We start from the raw sequence: 25,797 nt of genomic DNA, 5'->3' as shown, positions 1-25,797 counted from the left end.
TGTGTGTGTATCTGTACTTAATTGTAGCCTTGGGGGAGAATGAGAAAAAGAACAAATTAATAGCTGTGTATTAGAGAACCAAAGAAAACTTACAAGGAAGCAAAGAAAAAACAGACAGCTTTAAGCACAACACATTGTATTTATTATACAGACTTTCTTAAAAAAAAAAATTTATCGCTGTATATTTTGAATCCTCTTTCACATTCTACTTTGCACATGGAAATGCTTTTTTTCTTCCCTCTTATTTTGTTTTTATTTTACTATTATCATTTAAGTTTTTTTCTTTTCTTATTTTATATTTAAGTTTAAAATTAAAAATTAACTTTAAAAAAGCATAATAACAATTTTAATAATTAGCAATCATGATTTTAAAATTTGTTAAAATGTATACAGCAACTCAACATTTATAAAGTATTTTACATATGTAATCTTATTTTAATGCCAGCAGGGACTTCGTAGAGTAATTGATTCAAAATCTTCACTTTATAAATTAATAAATAGCTGCCTGGTGTTTCATCCACGTGGAACATACACCAATGTGAACCTGCTCACACAAATTCAGATCAGCAATTTGTATTTTAAAGCCTTAGTGAGTTACATGGGCATGGCTATTTGTCCAGATACTTAGCATGGTGTAATGGAATGCTTGAAACAGAGTCCTGATTCTTAGTCCTATTATATTTACATCCCACCATATTAGCTTTCTGGAATAAATCTTTGATAGGTTTTGGAATTATATGGTAGCTAATATATAGTCAAATATTTAAAAAAAAATACCAAATCTTTTCTTTTCTTCCCTTATATTTTCAATTCAATCATTAGGAGCAAGCATAAAATAAGGCAGGTGGGAAACCCCAATTCTACAATGTATGTCAGTGAACAAACAGATTACCACATAAAATAAAATTTACATATGATTAACAAAACCAAATATAATTAATTTTCATTTAATGAAAAAGGATTATATTTAGCTCACATAGCTCTAGTTTTATAAGGGCAGCTAAGTAGCTTGGTGGATAGAATGCCAGATCTGGAGTCAAGAAGATTTTTTTTCCTCAGTTCAAGTCTTTCGTCAGATATTTATTAGCTGTGTAATCTTGGGAAAATCACTTAACTCTATTTGAGTAAGTTCCTCATTTGTAAAATGATCTGGAGAACTAAGTGACAAGCCACTCTAGTACATTTATGAAGAAAACCCCAGATAAGGTCATAAAGAATCAGACATGACTGAATAACAACAACATACGTTTTCTTAGTTGGTACAATTAATATCTTGAAACAGTTTTACCCCTCATTCACAATTTTCAAAATAGCTTTGCAATCAACCATAATGATGATTTTTTTTAAAGATTAATGATGGTAATTTTAGAAATAACTTCATTTCACCTAAAAGACCTAAGTATATGTTATATATTATGAAGATAGGCAAAGATACTGAAGCTTCTTATGCTTAAGAAAGTAATATACTGATAATAATAAAGATACCAAGCAATACAATTTTTAAAATTAAATTTCATTTTTATTTTTAGCTTACATTATTTTTTTCCACAAGATTTTGAGTTAAAAAAATTTCTCCCATCTTTCCCCTACCCACCAGACCAAAACAGCAATCTTACTGTATACCACCTCCCCGAATCTGCTTTCTCTTAGTTCCTGCCCCATACCACCTCTGAGTTTCCCGTAAGGCAAGATAGATCTCTATACCCCAGTGCCTATATATTTTATTTCCCAATTGCATGTAAAACTGTGTGTGTGTGAGTGGATGTGTGTATGCACACACATACACACACACACATACATATATATACATATATATTTGATTTTAAAACTTTGAATTACAAATTCTATCCCTTCCTCCCTTGTCACCCACCCTTACTGGGAAGATAGGCAATTAAATGTAAGTTGAGCATGTGTAGCTCCACAAAACATTTCCATAGTGGATACATTGTGAAAGACTGATTTTATTTCCTTCCATCCTTTCTCACCCCTCATTTGTTCTATTATCTACTTTGACCCTGTCCCTTTTCAAAAGTTTGTGCTTCCAACTTCCCTCCCCCCCAAACTGCCCTCCCCTCCAACATCCCCCTTTCATCCCCTAGACACTTACTCTCCTGTAGAGTGAGATATCCTATTTAGTGTGTTTGTCATTCCCTCCCTAAGCCAAATTCAATGAGAGTAAGCTTGCCTCATTCCCTTTTGCCTTCCTGTTCTTCGCCTCCATTGTAACAGTTTTCCCTTACCTCTTCTATAGGAGACAGTATACCCCATTTTGTCTCTCCCCATCTCCTCTCATTATATTCCTCTCTCACCTCTCAAATTCACCTCTTAAGTATCATCCCTTCCTATTCAATTAGTCCTGTGCCCTCTGTCTATGTATACCTGTACACATATATACACACTCTCACATATGTATTTACATGCCCATATACCCTCCTATATAGACATATATGTATGTGTGTATGTATATATGTGTGTTTATATACATATATATGTATGTATGTATACATTTATATTCCCTTCAACTATTCTCATTCTGAGAAAAGTTCCAAAAGTTATAATTATTGTTTTTCCATGTAGGAATTTAAATAGTTCAACTTTGATAATTTCCTTATGATTTTTTTCGCTGTTTACTTCTAATCCTTGTCTTGCTCCTTGTATATGATTGTAAATTTTCTATTCAACTCTGATTTTTTTTTCATCAAGAATGCTTGAAAGTCCTCCACTTCATTAAATAACCATATCTTCCCCTGCAACATGATACTCAGTTTTGCTGGGTAGGTGATTGTTGGTTTTAATCCCAGCTCCTTTGCCCTCCAGAATATCATATTCCAAGCCCTTCAATCCCTCAATGCAGAAGCTGCCAAGTCCCATGTTATCCTGATTGTGTTTCTACAATATTAAATTTGTTTTTTCCTGACTGCTTGTATATATTCTCCTTGATCTGGGAACTACAGAACCTGGTTATAATATTCCTAGGAGTTTTCTTTTAGGGATATTTTTCAAGAGGTGATCAGTGGATTCTTTCAACCTCTATTTTGCCCTCTGGTTTTCAACATCAGGGCAATTTTCCTTGAGAATTTCTTGAAAGATGATTTCTAAGTTCTTTTTTTGATCATGGCTTTCAGGAAATCCAATGATTTTTAAATTATATTCCCTGGCTCTATTTGCCCAGTCAGTGGTTTTTCCAATGACATATTTCATATTGCCTTCTAATTTTTCATTTGTTTGTATCTGTTTAATAGTATCTTGATTTCTCATAAAGTCATTGCATTCTATTTGATCCAATCTAATTCTGAAGGAATGATTCTCTTCAGTGAGCTTTTGAGATTCCTTTTCCATTTGAAAAATTTGGCTTTTTAAGGGATTCTTCTACTCATTGGCTTTTTGAGACTCTTTTGCCATTTAAATTACTTTATTTTTTAAGGTTTTATTTTCTTCAGTCAGGCTGTTGACTCTCTTCATGATTTTCTTGCATCATTCTTATTTCTCTTCACAATTTTTCCTCCACTTCTCTTATTTGGTTTTTAAATCCTTCTTAAGCTCCTCTATGGCCTGTAACCAGCTTATTTTTTCTTGGAAGCTTTGGTGCAGGAGTTCTGACTTTGTTTTCTTCCTCCCATTACATGCTTTGATCCTTTTTGTACCCAAAAAAAAGCAATCCAAAGTCTGATTGCTGTGCTTTCTTTGCTTCCTTTTCTTGCTCATGTTCACATTCAATTACTTAACTTTTGAGCTTTTTGCCACAGTAGAACTCTTCTTCCAGAGAGGAGAGCTTTGTCCCAAATTGCTGTGGTTTTCACAGCTGCCAGAGATATTAGTTGACTGCCTGCTCTAAAGCCTCCCCACATTCTGCCTCACTGCTCACACACCCAAGTACTGCCACTTTATATAGCACTCCAGATCAAAGCAGGTTAAAGAAAGAGTGATCACCTCTCAGAATGGTTGCTTGGTCCCCCTACAATCTGCAGGCCAGGAGCTTTGAAGCAGTCACTTCTCCCTATGGGACAGAGGCTGGACCACATTCCTGGACTCACTGTTCCCACAGTGTCCACACTGACCTCACACTTTGTCTTTGGCATCTATGGGTTGATAATTCTGGAAACTGCCACAGCTACCTATTCTCCCAATGTCCCTCTAGCCATGGCTGGTTGAGCCACCCTGAGGCTAAAACCAGGGTTGGGCTCTGCTCTCAGTGAAACCAATACAATTTTTTTTTTAAAAAAGCAACTAGAGGATATCATTTTAAATGTTGCTGGATATGTCTTAAAACAATGAAAGTAAATGTGGGGAAGGAGTGACTTAAAAAGGAAGTCAAATATCATAGATTTTCATTTTAAACTGCTAGTTTTCCTTTTTTTCACATATTTAACAACAGAACCAATTTTAAACTGTAAAACAAACTAAAATCCCCTACCTCCTCATCAAATTGGGATCTTCTTCTGCCTCTCCCCTCTTCCTATTCAGTCTTCTAAACACTCCCACCAATTTCTAGATATTTGACTGACCTTGAACCCCAGTGATTTAGATTCTTCTCTAGAATTTTGACTTGTTCCCTCTCCCCCCAGTAAGTTTGAGAAACTGACCTCAAGAGTCCTATCCATAGGATAACATCAGTAGATGGTATTAGATATAAGTCTGAATGATAATTTGACCAGTATTCAGTGAATAGGAAAGATAAATTCTGATGGATAGGGCTACTTTACTATTAAGGGGAATGAGAAATATTACCTGGAATAAAGCCAAATCATGGTTGAAGAGTCCTTAAAAGCATCAGTATCAGGTTTCAAGATCTGATCTGGCACCTTATTCATCCATTGCCATGATCCATCTTTCCATCAACAACTTTGTGTGGAAGTGCATGACTTCAAAAGAAATCTGCTCTTGACCTAAACATTACTATTCCTACTTTAAAGCACATTTTCAAAAGATACTGAAAGACTTTCTGTCTACAGCAGTTTTATAACAACAAGGATCCAGGTAACCAAATCCCCACAGTCTGGAGTCATGAAAGAGTACTTGAATGCAGAAGAGACTAGAAAAAGATACCTCTTAAATTTGGGGTTAAAACTTGTTTCCACCAAAGGCTAAGTAAAATTACCAAGAAGTAACTATTCAGTTGCTTTTACTTACAATTACATATTTTAATTTTTAGTATATTGTAGAAGGTGGTGAAGAATTCTACATTGCCTATGCTCAATAGGAAATCCTTAGCACACTGCTTGATATCATCTCTATCAGGCTTCTGCAAATGTAATTTGAATTTAGCTGAATTTCAAACTCTATAGCTTTCAAAACTCACTATTCCCATCTCTCCACATGGCTCCTAATATTACTTTACAAATGAATGTAAAATGATGGTCTCCTTGTAAACTAGCTGTTGTCAGTTACAATTAGGACTTTTACAATGGCTGTTAAATCTTCTCTCCTGTAACTTATAGCATTGTTGACCTTTTAAAAATGGGGTACCAGGATTTTTAAACCTTGAAGAAAGTGTAGTGGGAGGGGATTTGTATGTGACCTTGTACCAAGTAGCAAAGACTGGGACATAGCAATTTTCCTGTTTACTATTTCTAAAATGCATGCCATAGATTTCCAAACTCTCATATATTGAATAAAGAAGAGAATAGTCAAATAATTAATATATTTTTTAAGAGAGCTACACTGCTTGTAAAGTGTCTGACAATACTGAATCGATGGCAAGTGATCATCAGTAACTGCACAGAGAAAACTGTACTGGGAATTATAAGAGGATTTTTAAAATAGTCAATATAAATAACACATAATTCATGCTTGTTATTTAATCACTTAAATGATTAAAATTATAGAGGAAAATTCTGATTCCATTCCAAATTTCAGAATCTTTACTACATCTTATTCTCTACTTTAACTCTTCGATTATGAGCAGTTCCATTTTTATCAATATTCCTTTCACAGATACAGATTATAACATTCCCCTCTTCTCAACCTCTCTGGTTTTTATTATCAATCCCACACAAAACAGAAATAAGCAAAGAAACAGAAAAAAATTATTATGCTGTAGTGAATATTGAAATAACTTTAAAATCAGAATGACTTCAGATTGTTTTGTTTATTAAACTTATTATCTATGTGACCATAGGAAAGTCTCTTAAATCTTCATGTCCAAGGTATCTCTTTAGGATGATAAGTAATAGATAAATTGTTCATCTGTGTCTGTGGAGCTCCGCACATATAGTGTTTGTGTTTTTGCGTGCATGCGTGTGTGTGAGTGTATGTGCATGGACTATGCATATATCATTATAACACAGTGGAAAGAGTAGTGGATTTTGAATCAGAAAACATGGGTTCAAAGCCAAACCTTGATATTTATTCACTGTATGAACTTGGGAAAATCATGTAAACTCCCTAGGCCTTAGTTTGCTCATCTGTAAAATTATTATACATGTATATATATATGGAGGCTTATATTTATACACATTCCTCCACATTTATATATATGGGTGTGTGGGTGGGGAGGTCGTGGGTGTGGGTGTGTGTGTGTACCCACATATATAAATATTTGTTTGCATAAATATGTATATATATATATAAACAAGGATATGTCAATGTATATATGTATATGAAAATGGATTGGAATGGGAACGAACGTGTGAATATGCATATGTATAAGTGTGATGGACATGTGTGTATATGTATATACATTGTACGTATTGTCATATGCATGCACAAACATATGCGTGTATGCACAAGTATATGTGTTTTGTGTAGGTACATATATGCATTGTATATGTGCATATTTATAACATGTATATAACATTTCATGTGTAAAGTGGTTAGAGAGTTGACCTCAGAGCTAGGAAGGTTCTTCCAGACTCCTTGAATTCTGTCAAAAGCACCACCATCCTTTCAGTCTTGCAGGTTCCTAGCTCTGAGTACTATCATGGACTGCTCACTTTCTGTTTCTCCACATATCCAAAGACTTGCCAAATCTTGTCATTTCTACATTCATGTCTCTCGTGTCTAGTTCATTTTCTTTGTTCACATATCTGCCATCTTTTGCCTAGATTTTTGTAACATCCTCCTAATTGTTCTCTCTGCCTCATGTCTTCCATTATTCCAGTCCTTCCTATAGACTGGCATAACTGTAATTTTCCTTAAGCACAGATCTGATTACGTAATTCCCTTTATTAAACCACATCCAGTCACATCCTCTTTCTTCTAGGATAGCATGTATATTACTTTATCTAGTTTTTAAAACCTTTTACAGCTCATATGACCTATCATTCTAGGCTCACTGGGCCTTATTTTCCATTGGCTTTCTCTGTTCTTCACTCATGAAATTTCATATCTCACCACATGCACTTATACATCCCACCCATAATAACAAGCCCAGAATTCTTCCTTACTTCTGCTTAAAAGAATCATTTCCTTTAACTCACAGTTTTGTGTGAAATCTCTGGTCCTACCAACTGCAAGTCCTTTCCCTTTCCTAGTTACCTTGTATTTAATTACTTTGTACATATTTTTAATATATTAAGTATATATTTATGCTTCTTATGGATTTATATCTACTTATTATCTCACTCAGAATACTAGCTAGTTACAAATGGAGATTTTTTTCTTTCCTTGTACTTGCTTGCCCAGCACGTAGCCCAGTGCCTGGCACAAAGTAAGCACTTAGTAAACACTTACTGATTGATTAATTGAAAAGCTAAAGAAACAAGTTGGCAATATTGCCAATAGCTGCTCACATTAGGGTAGTATTATTTTTCTTCTCAATTCCCTTCTATTAGCTAATATTCCCTCTAATTCATTTTAGTAAATATTTGCCAAGGGTCTCTTTCAGACTTATTTCTATGCTTTCACACTTGGGTTGTAAAGATGCTGCCAAAGATGAGCTCTGGAACTTGAAACAAGCCACTTCTCATCGTGAGTCCTCTGTTTGACCATCTGTCAAATGAGGAGGATGGAAGAGAGCTTTTCTGAGATCTCTTCTAATTCTCACTTTCCAAGGATTTGGGATCTCCATGTAGTTGAGTTATCTCAAGTATTATGTGTCAGTGATTTTTTTTCCTATAAGGCTATTACAATTCCCCAGAAAGTTTAAAAGTACAGATAATCTATTTGAGAAGGTTCTTATCAGATATTTGAACAAGTTGATTTGTTAATTTCCTATTCACAGATGTGATCTAAAATTAAATTTAAATATTTGAAGTTTAGCTACCCTAATTGGAAATTTTGCTGCCAAAAGACATTCCTTCACTTCTTTATTTAATAAGCATTTGTTAATCACCTATTCTGTGTAGAATATGTATCAGTGATTGTGGGAGATTAAAAAAAATTAAATGTGACCTTAATCTTCACTATATCTATAGCCTAGTCAGTAGAGAAGAAGCAAGCATAGCTAAACTTGATAAAATTTCAGTATAAGCTGTCAAGTCAAATAAGGAGAAAGCCTTTATGGGAATAGAAAGAATTATAGAAGCATTCATGGATGAGATAGATTTTCACTTTATCATTGAAAGAAGAAGGTAGGTAGCTAAGTGGATTGAGTGCTGGGCTGGGGTAAGGAAGAAATGAATTTAAGTCTGGCCTCAGGCACATATTAATTGTGTGACCCTGGGCAAGTTACTTAACCTCTGTTTGTCCTAAAATATTGAAAAAGGAAATGACATATCAATTTTGTATCTTTGCCAAGTAAACACTATGGACAGTATTGGTATGCTATGATCTCTGGGGTCATGAAGAGTTGGACATGACTAAACAAGAAGAACTTTCCTTGAAAGATGTAGCAGATTCAGTAAGTAGAGCATAAAGGAGATGATATCCCAATTATTGTACTATAAGTAAAAGTACAAAAATAGGAAAATACAAGCAGGGAGGTACATAACAAGCATTTATTGTGTGAGACACTGTACTAAGTACTCTGGATGCAAACAAAAGTAAAACACAGTCCTTGCTCTCAAGGAACTTACAATGTAATAGGGGAAGCTAATGAACATAAAGGAACTGGAAAGCAGTTAGAGTTTAGGGGGTGAATGCACCCAGTATAGGGGCATGGTCTTAAAGTCTAGCAAGTCAGAAGCACAGTCAGTAGAAGAAAGAAGGTTGTCCAGCCTAGGATGCTCCCCCAAATGAAGGGTTCAGCAGGAATTCACCAATGGGAGAAGAAGAACAGTATAAAAGCTGTCCCAGGGTAAAAAAAGTTTCAGTGATTATAGATGGACCAAGTAAGGAAGCCCAAGCTCTGAGGTAGTCTCAAAGACTGGTTGTGAATGGTGTGGCAGTCCGAAAAGTCAGTTCCATATCTGAAAGCCTAGGTTTGGAAAATTTAACAATCACCTAGATTTATACAACAAAATACATAATGGAAAGAATGCTATGTCCATCATGCCCATGCCTGTGACCTTGTGAAGCATGTTTCTTTGTTTTACATGCCTTGATCTTTTTCCTACTGCACGCAGCATTTGCTGGGTGAATAGATGAAATGCCATGATTGATATTATGTGTGAGAGAAGAGAAAATCCCCTTCCTTCTGTCCTCTGTGATCACCTTCTGTGATCCCTGTAAAAGGACTTCCATGTTTCAAACCTAACTCTGTTCTGCTCTGGCCAGCTTTTATTTTCTTTTAAGGCTGCCAGAAATGTAACTACTCTTTCCTCTGCCAGTGGCAAAGCTGTTCTTTTACTTCAGAAAACTTTTTCAAACTTCATAAAGCAATACACAGTGCAGATTTCTCTTTGCACTTTATCATTGTTGCTGTTCTGATATTTCAGTTGTGTCTGACTCTTTGTCACCCCATCTTTGGGGTTTTCTTGGGAAAAGTACTGGAGTGATTTGTACTTTCCTTCTTCAGCTCATTTTATAGATAAGAAAATGGAGGCAAACAGGGTTAAGTGATTTGGGAAGGGTCACCCAGCTAGAAAGTATATGAGATCATATTTGAACTCAGGAAGAATGAATCTTCCTGTCTTCAAGCCCAGAATTCTATCCACTGTGCCACCTAGCTGCCTGATTTTTAATACACACATTGTTAGCCTATTGATAAAGTTAATGTGTTCTTTAATTATCTTCCCTTCACTTTCTATGATCCCATGAACTAACTTAGATGGAAATCCCTCTTATAATACAAATAAGTTCATTTTGTTTCACCCACATAGAAAGTTACCTTCTTGAGATCGGGTTCAATATTTTTTTAAAAAATTAATATTGCCAGGATCAACTACAGTGTCTTGTGCATAGAAGACAATAAATTAAGTTGAATCTTAACTTAAAGGATTCCAGATGATAAACGATCTAATATTTCTTATCATGAAATATTATAAATATTTACTAAAATCATTGAATGTTAATAACATTTTAAGATGTTGAGTGGTTAAAGAAAATATTCTCATGTTTTGGTTACATGTGAAGTTGTTTAGATGAAATTTTTAAGTTTGTCTGAATCAAAGTTAATCAGCATTATAAATTCATTGATTATTTTATATCTAGATACCTTTCCAATTGTTTAAATAGGTGCAAAAGATAAAAAAGAACAACAAAATTAATTGCTTTATCATCATTATCATTATTTCACTCTTGCATTATACTAAATATTGGTTAAAACATATATATATATATATATATATATATATATATATTAAAATATCTCAGAGATGGAAAGATACATGATAGATAGGTAGATAAGACAAGACAAGACAAGAGGAGACAATGAGGTGGGATGAGATGAGATGAGATAAGATGAGATAACATAAGATAGAACTTTTTTAAGAGGTATCAGGCACTGTTCTTAACACAGGGGATACCAAAAAAAAAAAAAAGCCAGACACTTCTTGCCATCAAGCACCTTACATCTGAATCTAAGTCAACATGTAGAGGGGTACTAGAGAATGGAAGGAGTGAAAGGTATGTGGATAATGGTGGAGAGGGATGGACACTGGGAAGATGAGGAAAAAGTTCATCCATGAAATGCCAGTCTCTCAGGGACAGGGTCCAAGACTACAGTGGAAGTGAGATAGAGTTGGTGGCTGGAGGAAAGGTGATATAATGTGGAAGTGATCTCAGAATAATCTTATCCAAATAATGCATCAGTACTAATCCCCTTTACAATAAGGAGTCATATTTATAGAGAACTTAATATAGATTTCCACATTTAATGGTAGTAAAAACACAGCAAATTATATATCCAATGTATAATAATTATCTCTGTTGGAGAAGAGGATAGGGACCTCCCAAAAGTCATATGTTTATTAAATGGCAGTATTAAGGGTCAAACTCAAATCTTCTTCTACCAAATCCATCAACTTTCCATTAATCCATGGTACTTCTCTCCCAAAACCCTAACAAATTATCTTCTGGGCAAAAATTTAAGGTTCTTATTTCATGGTTATTCATGATGGCAGTCCATTCCACTTTGGGATGCCTTTAATTTTTAGGAGGAATTTTTTGGGTTGTTTTTTTTCCCTCTCACAACAAACATTTGTATGACCTATTATGTACCAGGCACTGTGCTAAGCATGTAACAAATATCTCATTTGATCCTCATAGCAGCTCTGCAACATAAGTGTTGTTGTTATCCCCATTTTATAGTTGAGAAAATTCAGACAAATAGGGACTTACCCAGGCTCACATATTTAGGAAGTATCTGAGGTTGAATTTAAATGCAGGCCTTTCTGACTCCAGGTCCAGTGTTCTATCCTTAGCCACTTCTGAATAGAAAAATGGAAAATTTGGGGGGAAATGAGTTTTAACACAAGATTCACTTGGTTGACAATGGTAGTAAAATTTATACAAAGGTTCATTAATTGTTGATATTTAGTTATTTCATGTACAATTAATATTCAACAGATATTTTTACAAAACTTACCCAAGGCTTAAAGAGTAAAATTAATTGTTGCCAATGCTTTCAATATGGAAAATGTGATATTTTTGGTCTCTTAAGTGAGTTTAAGAATTTATTTGGAACTGGGATCCTTTCTATCTTTTCCTATGCTCTTGGTCAGTACCGATTCTCTAGTATATTTGTTACTAAAAAGGAAAATCTTCAGTTGCTTATTACCATTAATTAAGAGTACTATGTTTAACTTTTGAGAAGGTGATGGCAAGAGATTATATTTCATCTTATATTCATTCAAGAAATTAAAGAATCATTGGTTAAATCTAATTATTGCTTACTGTTAGTGGGAAAAGATGGAAATTGTGAAATAAAATAAAAATTAAGTTTGAAGGTATATTCATAAGGATTTTCTCTATGGGAAAAGACCTATTAGTTCTGGCTTTTATAGATGGTTGTAAATGTTCTCATATAAAGATAAAAATATTCCAGAGTTCACAATGTTATCATTTAATTCAATAGTCACATCATTGACCATGCAATTGATTTTGAAATTCAGTAAATTCTCATTTTTTAGTGATAAAAGTGATTCAAACACATTGGTAATAGTATCTAGTATACATTTTTGAAAGGCATGGAGATGGAGAAGGAACTCAGATACATGAATTCATCAAAGGAGAGAACTCACCCTCTCCTGATCAGCAATTCATTTGCAATATACAGTTTTAAATAATTATCTGGGTCACAAATAAATTAAGAAACTCCCAAGTGTTCACACAACTAATATGTGTAAGAGGCAGAACTTGAAAGCAGATGTTTCATTCTGAGATCAACTCTCCAGTCAATAAGCCATGCTGACAGTGAGTGATTTTCATAAAATTCAAATGTCTACTTTAGTTTGAATCATATACCATATTGAGAAATATAAAATGAAACAGAGGCTGCTGGTGTTTACTGGAACATTAAAAACATCATACCCTAAGAAAATCTTAGAAAAAGATTTCTCTCTTCTTGTGCTATTAGAGCAGAATTTATTTACATCTCAAAATATTCAACAAAACACTAAGTTCAAACATCCATATGTTCTAAAAATTATCTTATGCTCTGTTGGAAATTACTTGAGACATTTCTTATAATCTTCCTAAAAATATATACCAAATGTGTTTCTGAACTAAGGCAAGGTGGCAGTTTTTAAAAGTCATATATCAATTTGGTCAATTTTTTCTGAGACACAGTATTGCAAATTAATGAATCTGTCTATGTTCTATATATTAAAACTTATATTTCTACCACCCTTGAATGAAATATCAAATATTGGTAAGAGTTTTGCACTTTATAAGTAAAAGGTGTACTTGATCATTATGGAATTCTTTAAATGAGTTTCAAAGTAATTAGAAAATACATTGTTCTATCCCATCTAGATGAAAAAATAAAATAAAATGCAATCAAACAAGTTATTTTAAGTTAATCAGCCTCCTCTCACTTTCACACACAAAGAAATGTGTTGTTTTAGAAGAATTTAACTTTAAAAAGAAAAGAAAGTGTGTTTGTGTGTGTGGGCTTGGGGCAGTATGTTAATGAAGTTAAATTTAAATAAGCTTTTGCAAAGCATAGAGTCAAACCCCAGTCATTCTTCAATTTTCCTTAACCTCAGAGCATGTTCTGAAGGTAACAGACCATTCACCTTACTGCCCAAGGCCAGAATTGATATTCTGCAGGTTTAGATAGCAAGGTAGGGCCGTGGAGAGAATGTTTTTATATCCTTGAGCAGACCTGCACAACCTGGCAGTAGGTAGGAGCCAAAATTAAAATAGGCTAACCTCCTTCAGGCCCTAGACAGGTTAGACTAGAAACAAACTGAGCAGGTCATGCAATAAACAAGAGTGCGTAGTGGCAAACCTCCATTTTTTTTCCAGCTCCCTAAAATCCTTGGACTACCTGCATGTTGTACAGGCTTGCCCTTGAGTTTTCCCAAGAATAGTCCTTAGCAAATCAGTTCTCCTTATCCACCAGGAACTGGAGACACATAGTAAATGCAGAAATTCAGATTTCACATCTTGAATAGTAGTCCATAGCAATTTAGGGTGCCAGCCTAGGGTAGGAGTACAACTTTTTTATTTATTTATATGGTCTGGAGAAGGGAGAAATGCTATTAATGGATCATTTGTTTAACAGGAAATAGTACTTAAAATAGTATACTAATATACTTTCTAGGGTCTTTTAAATGGATTTTAGTAGAAAACAATAACTGAATACCAGCTGCCAGTGTTGTGGTAGAAAGAGCATTGAATTTGGAGTCAACCTGCATCAATCCTATCTCCTTATACTAACACTGTGATTTCAACAAACTGACTTAATAATTCTCAGTTTCAGTTCCATTAATTATAAAATGAGGGCTATGAACTAAGTGGCATCTGAAGTTACTTGTAAACCTAAATCTATGATCTTTTGATGTGTTCTACTTTGCTCATCTTTTTCACCCATTTGGGCTTGATTAGAAGACCTAAAGATCACAAGATTGTTCACTATGGAATTCAATAGACTGAATAAAAGGAGAAATGATAATGACAAAAGCTGCTTATATTTTTTTTAGTGTTACATGGTTGCAATATCCTTTCATATACACATAAAATCCACTATATATGTGTGTGTGTCTGTGTCTGTGTGTCTGTATGTGTGTGTATACTAAGATTATCATTCTGTCAAGGTTCAGAGTTGGGAGAGCTGGTTAAAATTTTGAAAGAATTCAATCAGACCTTCTCTTTAGCCAAAGGGAGCTTTATTAATGAAAAAGCTCGAGAGCCTCAGACTTAGCAAGGAGCTAAACAAAGGCAATGATATAAAAAGAGGACCAGACATATTACACAGAAAGTTAGACAGCCTATAGGATGATGATGTAATTTTAGTGTTTCTATGGGGGTTGGAGATTTAGGGACATGATGAGAAAGATAGATGACACAGAATAAGGGAGACAGAGGAAACTTTATGACCCAGGAGTGGGGGTGCCAAGGAATTCCATGGTCCAAGTCAAGTGGGAAGTTTTATGGCATTTCAAGATAAGGGAAGAGACTTTAGGACACTCTCAGGCTCAGGAGGACCTCCCAAGGTACTGAGAAAGCAGTATTAATTAATTAATTAGCATCAAAATTATGTTAACCCTTAAGGAACCTTTGTATCCACATCAATTCAACTTTTTTTACAGTTGAAGAAACTAACTCAAAGAGGTAATTTTTTCCTATATTCTCTCAGGACTTTATCCCATATCTTCTGACTCCAACATCAATTTTCTACGCTGTAAATTAAGTAGTACTGGATTAGTATCTATAATAACCAAAGAATTACATTTATTGGGTTAAAGTGTGGATAAATTTTATTTGTGAAAAATGTTTTTTGTTCTTAATCATGATTTTGGAATCTCAGAACACCACCTGTACTCCCATTCTTTTTTTTTTCAAAGTTTAATTTCTTCTACAGAAGGACATTAAGATCTAATATTAATGGATCTATTCCTGCTCATTGTGTTGCCTAGATAAATCACTGAAAATGCTGATTCTTCCCTATTTTCAAGACAGGTGATATGGAAACTGAAGTCTCTTTGACCAAGATTAAGTGACTGAAGTTACTACCCCAAGACTCTCATTTTAATATAGCCTGCCTCCCAGTGTGTTAACCAATCAGATTTGATTAGGATCCCCTGAAAACACCTAGTCTTCAAAGATACATAAAATCTGTACCCCTAAATTGAGTCAGTTCTTCACTGGCTCACTCAGGAGATCAGGTTCTCTATTGCAACTACCATGTCATGCCCGTGTGTTGCCAGTTTGAGAGAAATTAAAATCATGGACACAACCTAATTTCCATTTGTCTTCTTAAAAAACCTTTGGAGTTTGATATATGTGAAATCCATCTTATCTAAAAGGTTCATCCTTTCATTGTGCTTATCAGTAAAGATGTGATATAAGCCTTCATTCTACTCCATTTATTCATCTTTGTGAGAAGACATAAAAAATGAGTTGATTTTTACTTGGAGAGTCTCAGTGAGGGTCTGACAACTTTAGGACATGAATTCTGGTCCTTGGGATTTGCTTACCTATTCAGAGCATTCATGCAAAGATGGAATTTTCCTCAGAAGAACAAGATAGCTTTCTATTCAATAGTGAGTAGAATAAAAACATATGCATTATTAGAATCGATCTGAACACTCAGTAGGAGCTTAATAAATATATATATATATACATATATATATATATACATGAATTGACTGATCTTATTGAGAATATGTATGACTGTCAATATAGCCATGCTTTGATAAAGACAGGTCTAAGAGGTATATCAAGTCTAGGTTCATAACTCTGACAAGTGCTAAAGAAGCTTTAAGTTTCTATATGTAGGCAAAGTCTTATTGATAGTTCCTTGGATATCCAATAGACTTGGCAATGACACATGTTGGGAAGAAAGTACTTTGCAAATATTAAAACTTTATATGAATAAAATATTATTGTGAGAGGTTTTGCTTCTTTGTTTGTTTTGGATCCAAACCTACAGGTTTATCAATTGTAGGAAGCTCCTAGTGGCAAAATTATATCCACCAGTAAAGATCTTCAATGGTTATGCAATTTGTCGTGCTAATAATAGCAATGGAATACATTTATATCACTCTTTAAAGACTGAAAAACTATTGTTTTTAGTAAAATTTTATGTTTATTTTTAGTTTACAGCATTCATTTCCACAAGAATTTAAGTTACAAATTTTCTCCCCATTTTTATCATATCCACCACCCCAAAGTGTCAATCCCACTGAATACCCTCTCCCCCAATCTGCTCTCTCCTATATTCTCCCCTAACCCCCTCCAACTTTCCAGTAGGGCTTGGTAGATCTCTATGCCCCAGTGCCCATATATCTTATTTCCCAGTTGCATATAAAATAATAATAATTATTATTATATATACATATATATTTTCTTAATATTTCAATTTCAAACTTTGAATTCCTGATTCTTTCCATTTCTCTGTCATCACCCACCCTTACTAGAAAGATAAGCAATTCAATATAGTTTGTACATGTGTAGCTATGCAAAATATTTGCATAGTGGTTATATTTTGAAAGACTGGCTATATTTCCCTCCATCCTATCCCACACCCCACTTGTTCTATTTTCTACTTTGATCCTGTCTCTTTTCAAAAGTGGGTCCTTCCAACTTGTCTCCCCCCAACCTGTCCTCCCTTCCATCATCCCCTCTGTCATCCCCTTCCACCCCTACTCTCCTGGAGGGTGAAATACCCTATTTAGTGTGTATTTCATTCCCTCCTCAAGTCAAATTCAATGGAAATAAGGTTGACCCATTCCCTTTTGCCTTCCTATTCTTCCTCTCCATTGTAACCATTTTCCTTTTCCTCTTCTATGTGAGATAATTTAACCCATTCTCTCCCCATCTCCTCTCATGATATTCCTCTCTCACCTCTTAATATTCCCTTTTGAGTATAATCACTTCCTATTCAATTGGTCATGTTCCTTCTGTCTATATATAACTGTACACATATATACACACACTCACATATATATTCATACACCCATATACCCTTCTATATAGATATATATGCACATACATATGTATAAACATACATATGTGTGTATATATATATAGATACATACATATGCATTTCTATTCCCTTTAACTATTCTTGTACTGCGAAAAGTTTCATAAGTTGCAATTATCATTTTTCCATGTAGAAATGTAAATAGCTCAAACTTGATAAGTTCTTATGGTTCCTTTTCCCAATTTACCTTCTCATGCTTCTCTTGCTTTTTGTATTTGAATGTCACATTTTCTATTCAACTCTGGTTTTTTCATCATGATTGCTTGAAAATCCTCTATTCCATTGAATGACCGAATTGTCCCCCTGAAATATGATACTCAGTTTTGCTGGGTAAGTGATTCTTGGTTTTAATTCCAGCTCCTTCAACCTACAGAATATCATCTTCCAAGCCTTTCAATTGCTCAGTGTAGAAGCTGCCAAATCCTGTGTTTTCCTGATTGTGTTTCCACAGTATTGAAATTGTTTATTCCTGGCTTGTTGTAATATTTTCTCCTTGTTCTGGGAACATTGGAACCTGGCTATAATATTTCTAAAAGTTTTCTTTTTGGAAAATTTTTTCAGGAGATGATAGGTGGTTTTTTCCACCTCTATTTTGCCCTCTGTTTCTAAAACATCAGGGTAATTTTCCTTGAGAATTACTTGAAGGATGCTTTTTAGTTTTTTTTTTTTAATCATGGATGTCAGGTAGTCCAATAATTTTAAAATTATCTCTCCTGGATCTATTTTGCAGGTCAGTGGCTTTTCCAATGAGATATTTAATATTGCCTTCTATTTTTTCATTTGTTTGGATCAATTTAATAATATCTTGATTTCTCATAAAGTCACTAGCTTCCATTTGCTCTGATCTAATTCTGAAGGAATGATTCTCTTCAGTGAGCTTTTGAGATCTTTTTTCCATCTGACAAATTCGACTTTTTAAGGCATTCTTCTCTTCATTGCCTTTTTGAGCCTCTTTTCTCATTTGAGTTAATCTTATTTCATAATCTTCTTGCATCATTCTCATTTCTCTTCTCAATTTTTGCTCCACTACTCTTATTTGGTTTTCAAAATCCTTATTAATCTCCTCTATGGCTTGTAAGCAGCTTATTCTTTTGATGGAAGCTTTTGGTAAAGTAGTTCTGACTTCATTGTCTTCCTCTTGTTCCACGCTTTGATCCTATTTGTACCCAAAATAGGAGTTTAAAGTTGGTTTGCTGAGCTTGCTTTGCTTCCTTTGTTTTCTCATTTTGCCACTTAATTACTTGACTTTTCAGCTTTTTGCCATAGTAGGTCTCTGCTTCAAAGAGGGGAGCTTTGTCCCAAATTTCTGGGCTTTTATCAGCTGCCAGAGCTATTAGTTGGCTGCTGTCTCTGAAGCCTCCACACAGTCTATCAAATTGTTCACACACCCCAGGACCTCCACCCCAGAAAGTGATCCAGGTCCCAAGTAGGTTAAAGGAAGAGCAATTACCCCTCAGACTGGTAGCTTTGTCCCCCTAAAATCTACAAGCTAAGAGCTCTGAAGCAGCCAGGTGGCAATGGTTGGATGTCTGCAATGCCTTAGCAGATTCTTGCCTCAGGGGCAAAGGCCAAACAGGATTCCTGAACTCCCAGGTGTATTCAAATTACATTTACATTTTAAATTATAATAGTGATCATTGTACAGATGGTTTTCTGAATTCACAAAGTCAAATTAAGTTAATGAAAATCAATGAACCATAGAATGTTTAAGAGATTCCTTTAGTGGAAAAAAAGTGAGTGTATACATATACTAATAATACTGTGAATGTATACTTTTACTAATAATATAAGTCAATGATTTAAAAGCCAAGCTGTGTGTTGATGAGAATTGTTAAGAATTACTCAGAGAGGCAGTCATAACCCTTATAGTTAATTATTGTATTGTTAGCATCAATATGAAAGAAATAAAGAAGGACCAATACTGACATCTGATAATTAACATTTTTTTAATTGCGAAGAAATTTCAAGAGAAAAGTTATTTAAACTCAACCAAAACCGGTTGATTGATCTCTGAATCAGAGACTGGGAGAGAAATATGTATTTAGGTAAGTTACAGATAATAATTTTCATTCCATGTCATTTTGGGCACATGTTTTTATACAAATTCATCTTTTAACCTACATTTTATAAATCTCCTAAAAAGGGGGATATATTAGAATTAATTTTAATTTTGACCTTATGATGTATATGTCTTAGGATATAAATGACTCTGTGTGAGGCTACCTTCCAATATATATGTATATATGAATATTATATATACATATGCATGTATATATAACATTATGTAATGTGTGCACTTATAAAGATGTAAATAAACTTTTGGGGTTAGAAAAATAATTTATATTCTCACATTTAACTAATTAGGAATATATTAATATTAATGAAATATAATTTTTGTTTATAAAAAACCCTTTTCATTGCAAATTTAAAATAGGGTACACTTCAGGAGGATATGAGAAGAAAGTATAGGGATAATACAGCAAAAAAAAAATCTCTTAAACCAAATGCTCAAATAAAACTATTTGTTATTGTGGAGATCAAGTTTGTTTACCAATCAAAATATCATTTATTTGTAAATATCTGAGATTAAACTTTCCCTTATGCACTGAAGAATCTCTTATCTACAATGTCAAATAAGTTTGCCATTTACTCTCTTTGGAGGAGGACTTTGGCTGTTCATTCATCAGAAGGGCCTTGATCAAAATAAACTGCATTTTCATTTAAATTAACAAAGTTGTTTCTCCCACAACTTCTTGAGTCTTCTGCATGACAATTCCTCAGGGGGCTATCTATTCTGGCTTTCATTCTGCTAAGCCCTCCTGACCCCTGATGATCACTCAATTTCTCCACATGAGGTCACTACTGCCAATAATTCAGAGGTTTCTACTCTGGGAACAAATTGTCTGATGATTCTTTTGGATTTAAATTTGTCACTGGCCATGACTGAAGCAAGTAAAAGAGAACCTCTATGTGTTTTGTTAAGTCTAGAGCACTTGTAAATTCTTTTCAATCTATGGAGGCTATGGTCTATTGGGGGAAGTATACTGCCTTGTCTCAACAACACAGGGGAGAAACAATCTGCTAATTTATAACAAGTCATCTTGTTTATTTCTTGGATGGAGCCTATAGATTGGAGATGATTCAAAAGCATCTTCCAAGTTGCCTTTTCAACATCTGACAAACAAACCTGAAGTTGCACTACAATCCTGAAGTCCTCTTTTTCATACTGGCAACCATGATGGAACCATCACGTTCAAAGGCCTTTTGACTATTACCTCTAACTTTGCTTCATACAGTCTTCCAGACATCAAAAAAGGTTGAAGTTCCCCTAAGTAATCCTTAAGGACCCCAGATATTATGTTTATATCTACATATCAATTTTCACACAGAACAACAACCTTGCTATCCCTCACTAATGACTTATATACTTATACACGAATAGTGGCACCATCAAGTCTATATTTTTTTCCTTCTCCACAATTTTTTGAAGTTCTATAAACTTTTTTTCTCTTTATTTCTGATTTGTACAGATTTGATTTTACCTAGAAAAGACCAATTAAATGACCCCCACCCCCCTTTTTTTCACATAATTAGAATTTGGAGGATTTGGTTCACCTGCACTTAGTTCAATTGACTTGTAGCCATTTAGGATTTCCGGATTTGCAATTGATTTATTTTGAGGCAAACTGTTGCTTATCCAGTTGTCCAATCTCTGTAGTACATATGGAATCTTCCTGATTTATTTCAGTTGGAAAATGCCTATGTTCATCATCTTTTCAGGATTTTGACCCAAACTGCAGGTGTTTTGTCATCCTCTTCTGAACTGTAGTAGGGCCTCTCCCCAGATATCTCTGCTGATGTACTTAGGGGCCTTGACTAGCCTTTGTAGGTGGCTATCAAAAGCACAGAAATAAATAGTATGAATTCTAGTTGTGTGAGATCATTCATAATTTTCAAATTGATCAACTGCTATTTTGTTGACATAAATTCAAAGTGGTCTTATAAAAGATATGCTCAAATGATTGTGAAACTATCAGAGATTTCTAGCTTCAAACTCTAATCATATGAACTACTACAAGCAATTTTAGGAGGCTTAGGAAGCACAGCATAATCTTAGATCTGTCTTTCCTTTGGAATTTGGCTATGAGAGAATGATTTCCATGATTTGTTTCTATTTGGAGTGAAAAGGATGTAGCAGAAAATATGCCATTTTCTTCATAGCATTGATCATCATACCACTGATGAAAATATTTGTACCCCAGACTCATCAGCTTACCACATATCAAATGTGTATTCATTATCCAAACTTTATTATTTCTATTCAAGCTACCACCATCCTTCCAGTGTCCCAGGTTGGTAACCACACAATTATTATTGACTCCTCATTCTCACATATACAGTCAACTATTAAAACTAGCTAAAAACTGAAAACAGACACAGGTATTATATTTTTTATCATTGAGGTAAAGCAGGTGATGCCACCTAATCAGGAAGATGGAAACTGGCCATCCAACATTAATCTATTGATGAAAATAAACTAAACTAAGTGAGGAGGACTCAAGGGAGAACATGATAAGGGTGAGGTAGTCAAAAAGTGTTACAATCATATGAAGAAGTATTAATCTTTATTGGCTTGGAGAATTGTGGAGGCATTGCAACTTGAGGTATATTTGAAGGAAGAGGATTTCAAGACACACATGAAGAGGCAGTGCAACACACTCATCACTAATATTCTGGATGAATGTACAGATTCTGGAGGAGGGAGAAGTTAGAAATTTCATCTTCACCAGAACAAAGAGTTCAATGAAACAAAATAATCAAGCCTAGCAAGGTCAAATAGAGCTAAACGGTGGTTGTATGCGGTTATGGTTGTGATTGTGTGCTTTTTCCTTTGTTCCTGAAGATGACCATGACATCAGGGAGATGATGACATGACTTGCAACATTTTCTGATTTGACTGATGTGGTGCTATGCAAAGACACCAACCTCACTTTCTCCTACAGAGGCATCTGAATGCAGATGCTGATCAGGATGATGGGAGATGACTCAGAATATAGTGATCTAGAATAAAAAAGACCCTAAATAATAGGGTAAGGATTCTGCATCTCATAGTATAGGTATAGGAGGATCCTACATGAACCCTTACATGACATTGCTTTTGAATGTTATATTCCTTCTTGTGCCTATTGTATTAAGCAGGATACTGAACACAATTACATTGCTAAAATGAAACAAAATTATCATTATTTTCTCAAAGAAACCCAGTGTTCTCCATTATTCCTTTCCCAAACTTACAAATTGTTGTGTTACTGATGATATGTTGAATGAAAAACAATCTAATGTGTGAGTGTGTGGGAGTGTGTGTGTGTGTGTGTGTGTGTGTGTGTGTGTTTTGCAGGGAGTGGGAAGGAGTTACTGAAGTAGTATCTTTGAATGAGAAAAAATGTGTATAAGTTGCTTGAAGGTAGGGACTGTTTTGCTCTTTGACTTTATATCTCCAACACCTAACAAAGTGCCTGGGCATCTAGAAGTTTAAGATATACTTGTTGGCCAAGTTCCTGGGTAGAGCCAAGATGGTGGGTAGAAGCAGGAAAACTGCATGAGCCCCCCCCCCCAATAACCACTTCAAATACCTATAAAATATGACTCTAAACAAACTTTATAGCTACAGAAACAATAAAGTGACAGAGAGAAACAAATCTCCCGCTGAAGGTAGCCTGGAAGGCAGACATGAAGGGTCCATCACAGCACACTGAAAGCCAAGCTCAGCCCTGTGTGAGTCCCTGATTTTAGCCTCAGGCTGGCCCTGACCAGCAGCAGTTGAAGCACTCTTTGGGAGAGTGGATCACCAGTATGTGGCGGTTTCCAAAATAATCAACCCACAAATGACAAAGAAAAAATAAAAGGTCAATGGGGAACTCTGTTGGAAATGGGGGGATGGAGGAGAGAGTCCATTCCCTCCCCCCTGGGGCTAGACATGAAGGAGGCACAGGAGTCCTGCAGCTGCCACTACATGGTTGCCTCAGGGGCTCCTGGCCTGCAGATCATAGAGGGACCAAGCAACCATTTAAAGATTAATCTTTCTTGCCTTAACTTGCTTGGATATGGTTCACTGTCTTGGGTCGAGGTCCTGGGGTATGAGACCAGTGGGCCAGAATTTGTAGGGGCTGAAGAGATGGCACCCAACTAATAGATCCAGCAGCTGCAAAAACCCCAGCAATTCGGGACAAAGCTCTCCTCTCTGGAAGCAGAGTTCTATTGTGGCAAAAAGCTCAAAAGTCAACTAATTAAATGGCAACATGAGCAAGCAAAGGAAGCAAAGCAAGCACAGCAATTAAAACTTAGATTAATTTTTTGAGGACAAAAAGTATCAAAGCAAATAGAAGAAAGACAATGAAGTGAGTACTCCTGCACCAAAAGCTTCCCAGAAAAATATGAATTGGTTAAAGGCCAAAGATCAGCTTAAGGAGGATTTTGAAAACCAAACAAGAAAAGTGGAGGAAAAATTGGGAAGAGAAATGAGAATGATGCAAGAAAATCATGAAAAGAGAGTCAACATCCTGACTGAAGAAAAAAACACCTTAAAAAATAAATTAACTCAAATGGCAAAAGAGGCCCCAAAAGCCAACAAGGAGAAGAATGCCTTAAAAAGTTGATTTTGCCAGATGGAAAAAGAAGTCAAAAGCTCAGTGAAGAGAAAAATTATTTCATACTTTGATTGGAGCAACTAAAAGCTCATGACTTTATGGCAGATCAAGATACTATTAATCAGATCCAAACAAAAGAAAAAAAATTGAAGGTAATGTGAAATATACCACTGAAAAAACCACTGACCTGGAAAATAGATCCAGGAGAGATAACTTAAAAATTATTGGACTACCTGAAAGCCATGATCAAAAAAAGAACCTAGAAATCATCCTTCAAAAAATTCTCAAGGAAAATTGTCCTGATGTTGTAGAACCAGAGGGTAAAATAGAGGTTGAAATAATCCACCAATCACCTCCTGAAAAAGATCCCTAAAAGAAAACTCCTAGGAATATTATAGTCAGGGCGAGTATGCAAGAGAGAGCAGATTGGGAGAGGTGGTATTCAATGAGATCACTGTTTTGGAATGGTGGGTAGGAGAAAGATGGGGAGAAAATTTGGAACTCAAAATCTTGTGGAAATGAATATGGTAAACTAAAAATAAGCATTAAAAATGAAATAAAATATACTTGTTGATTTAGAGATAGAGTGAAAACTTAATGTCAGTGAATACCAAGAAATTAGACATATGGAAATAATTCTAGTTTCCCTTTGCCTATGTTACCTAGGTTTTCAGTAGCTCCTGATTTAAAGAAAAAAAAATGTGTTACTGTCCTAGCATTGAGGAATCTTTGATGGATGAACCCACAGGAAACAGGGAACTTTGCCAACACCTATTTTATATTTAGATGTGATTGGATGAAGTTCTGTCCTGGTGGAACCTACTGCTAATGAGAATGTTAGGGTCCCTTACTTACACTCTTTGGCTCATAAACTGCTAATGAGAATGTTAGGGTCCCTTACTCACACTGTTTGGCTCATAAAATCCCACTCCCAAGGCCCCTAGAGAAAATTGTTTAAGCTTTGTTTAAGGCTTATGTCTATGAAACCAAGATTGCAAAAGTTTAAATGATTGGCCAAGCTCCACTTGATCCTTGCTCCCTGAATATTAGGAAAGATCAAATACCAAAAGGGTTAAGGCAAACCTGCCTTACACTTGCAATCATATGAGCTAGGTTACAAAGTTATTGGTGTAGAAGACCGTATGCCTTCGTTTCTCTCTGGAGTAACACAATGCCACCTAGAAAGTAGCAACCACCTGGAAATTGTCTTCTGTATTACCTGCCTCAGAAACTTATTTGAATGTCATAGGGAAAGGAGATAACTAGAGTGATTATAAAGTCATACCAAAGCAGCAATCCTTTCATTAATGGTCTCCTGGGAGTTTTTGCCAGGAACTATATGACAGTATTTTGATGGGAGGGATGGCCTAAGTCATACTATAAAACTGTCTACAAATCAGTGTATGTATGTGGGATTGTGTATGTGATAAAATCAAATGTTAAATAAATGTTTAATCTACAGGCATATATAAAGGGAATCCATTGTAAAATATTTGAAAGCAAAAAAAATCAGTTTTGAATTTTTAAAAATAATGCTCCTTAGAGATTGTGCCTACAGTCAAGAATAACTAACTAATTTAATGGAGGAAAGATAAAAAATAATGAATAGTTGAATAACTAAGAAAACATTTATCATGTTCTTAGTATGTGAAAAGCTCTATGCTAATTTCCAAGGGTAAGAATGCAGGAGGGAAGGGAAGGGAAGGGAAGGGAAGGGGAAGGGATGGAAGGGAGGGGGGG

The sequence above is a fragment of the Petaurus breviceps genome, unplaced genomic scaffold, assembly GCF_028583685.1.
Source record: "Petaurus breviceps papuanus isolate PSGF00001 unplaced genomic scaffold, PetGlider_PUasm1.0 126, whole genome shotgun sequence".
In the NCBI taxonomy this organism is placed as follows: domain Eukaryota; kingdom Metazoa; phylum Chordata; class Mammalia; order Diprotodontia; family Petauridae; genus Petaurus; species Petaurus breviceps.
The sequence above is the reverse complement of the archived record's forward strand: the minus strand, read 5'-3'. Positions refer to the sequence as shown.